The sequence below is a fragment of the Microtus ochrogaster genome, chromosome 7, assembly GCF_000317375.1.
Source record: "Microtus ochrogaster isolate Prairie Vole_2 chromosome 7, MicOch1.0, whole genome shotgun sequence".
Classification (NCBI taxonomy): domain Eukaryota; kingdom Metazoa; phylum Chordata; class Mammalia; order Rodentia; family Cricetidae; genus Microtus; species Microtus ochrogaster.
In genome coordinates, this window is record NC_022014.1 from 3183337 (window position 1) to 3186426 (window position 3090).

Here is a 3090-nt window from a genome sequence, read left to right on the forward strand (position 1 = left end):
CTTGTGTGACCTGAAAGTGTACTTTCTTTCCCTGTGGGGGAGGGGTACTTCTTCCTCTAGGGCGTCAGACTTTGGTCTTGGGCTCCTGAGCACTGTGCTTTAACAAAGTGAACCAGTCCCTCCACATCAATCAAAGAGGCCCTAGGAAACCGACAGCCTGGAAATGCTGCCTTTGCTCTTGCCTGCACCGCTTCCTGATAGAAGAGCCCTCAGGATGTCCAGCACAGCTTTCGGGGCCCAGTGGAGGCTTCTGCTGTGCCGGTACAGAGTCTGCCGCCCCCTTTCAGTAATTTATCAGTACTGCTAGGCATTATGCCAACTATAGTTCATTCCATGTTCCTGTGTATTGTGTTTTTAACAAAGCTGTGAGGTTTGTTAGCCCTATCATCCTGATGACAATGTAGACCTAGAAGCTAGCAACTGTGGCAGGGCCAGTTTGTAAGGAAACTGTCAAAAACTCAGAGTCTGAAGTTTTAGCCAAAGTATAGGTAGTGCCATATAAGTAAATATATAAGGAAATTTAAACATATGGGTATTCTGTGAGCCCAAGGCTTAATTATGATTTATTATGAAGTCCCATAGTGATATTGGTTTAATAAATATGACTTTTAAACAGAATCTTATTATAACTCAGGATGACCCTGAATTCATGATCCACCTGACCTGACCTAAGTTTTCCATTATTTTATCTTTAGTAATTTAATTACTTAGCTGTCAATGTTTAATACAAATGAGTTAGGAATTTTATTTTTTATTTTTGGTTTTTCAAGACAGGGTTTCTCTTTAGCTTTTATTTTTTCTTTTTTTTAAATATTTATTTATTTATTACGTATACAGCATTCCTCCCATGTATGCGTGCAGGCCAGAAGAGGGCACCATACCCCATTACAGATGGTTGTGAGCCACCATGTGGTTGCTGGGAATTGAACTCAGGACCTTTGGACCAGCAGGCAATGCTTTTAACCTCTGAGCCATCTCTCCAGCCCCTCTCTGTAGCTTTTAGTGGCTGTCCTGGAACTAGCTCTTGTAGACCAGGCTGGTCTCAAACTCACAGAGATCTGCCTGCCTCTGCCTCTGCCTCTGCCTCTGCTGGGATTAAAGGTATGCACCACCACTGCCTGGCAAGTTAGGAATTTTAGATAAGAAAAGGAACAAAAGAAAAAACGTTAAGATTTTATCTACCCAGAGACCGCCAAAGTTAGACATTTAGTATAAATTCTTCCAAATCTGAATATGGATATTATTTTTTTTTTGTTTTTTTTTTTTTTGTTTTTTGAGACAGGGTTTCTCTGTGGCTTTGGAGCCCGTCCTGGAACTAGCTCTGTAGACCAGGCTGGTCTCGAACTCACAGAGATTCGCCTGCCTCTGCCTCCCGAGTGCTGGATATTATTTTAAGTGGAATTTTTGGACAGGGTCTCACTACGTAGCTCAGGCTTGCCTGTACCTCATGATCCTCTTTCCCTAGTCGACTGAATGCTGCTGAAATAACAGGTATATGCCACTACCATAGTTTTCCAACCTGGTTTTTATACTGGCTATTGTGATTTCCACATCAGTACGCACCGTTCTGCAATTTGGTTTTCATCAATTATGAAAGACTCTAGGTCAGTCAGTTCTTTGGTTTTAGACATTAGGGTGTGCTGGTGAAATCAGCACATTGATAATTCCTGATTCGTGTGGCTGGGTTCCCAAAGTCAAACAGTGAGCCCAAAGGGCATGCCGCCCATTTGAAGCTGTACTTTAATCTAGCTAGCAAGTACAAGGTTCAACTGAGAAACATCTACTAAGTTGACAGAGCAATTAAGCAAGCTGAAGGTACAAGCTAGTGCCCAGAAAGTACAGTGTCCATGGGGCCAATGTCCACCAAGCAATGGAATGAGCTTTGTCACAAACTTCTGACACCAGTATTACAGTTGTAGCACACAAAGTCCTTGGAAGTAAGAATCAAAAACTGAACCCAACTCCCACAATTTCTCAGCTGCTAAAATCACAGTAAACCTCACACCCAGGAGATAAATACTCTTTCAACTTATTTTAAATAAATATAATCTATGAAAAAGTTGGAAGATTCATCCAATGAAGTCAAATTACCCTTCAGTAGATTTAACAACTGTAACTTTCAGATATGGAGAGATAGTTCAGAGGTTAAGAACACTGCTCTTCCAGAAGATTCAAGTTTGACCCCCAACATCCACATGACTACTTATCAACTGTCTGTAACTCCAGTCCAAGAGAATCGATACCCTGTGATCTCCGTGAGCACTGGATGCACATGGTACATGGACATACAGGCAGCCCAAACACCCATACACATACAAATTTAAAACAACACAAAACATTGTTCACCGGACATAGTGGTGCATACCTTTAATCATAGCACTGGGGAGACAGTGTGATCTACATTGTGTGTTTCAGGACAGCCAAGAATACATAGACTATTTCAAAATACAAAAAAAAATATTTGCTAATTACACATAAAATAATTTCATAATACATTAGTTTATGCAGAATATGTCTTGACTTCTTCTGTTACAGTGATTTTATTTATTTATTTATTTATTTATTTATTTATTTATTTATTTATTTATTTGGTTTTTTGAGACAGGGTTTCTCTGTAGCTTTGGTGCCTGTCCCGGAACTAGGTCTTGTAGATCAGGCTGGCCTCGAACTCCCAGAGATCTGCCTGCCTCTCCCTCCCGAGTGCTGGGATTAAAGGCATGTGCCACCACCACCTGGCGATTTTTTTTTTAATGTATTGGAGCACATGCCTTTAATTCCAACATTAAAGAGGCAGAGGTAGGTGAATCTCTGGGAGTTCAAGGCCTGGACCTTCCTATGTAGACCAGGCTGTTTCAAAAAACAATAAATATTTAAACTGGTTGTTGGTGGTGCGTGCCTTTAACCCCAGCACTCCAGAGGCAAAGACAGGTGGATCTCTGTGAGCTCGAGGCCAGCCTGGTCTACAGAGCTACAGAGTATACAGCTAGTCTGTGCAATTTAGTGAGGCTCAGTCTCAAATACAAAGTAAAGAAGAAGCCGGGCGGTGGTGGCACACGCCTTTAATTCCAGCACTCGGGAGGCAGAGGCAGG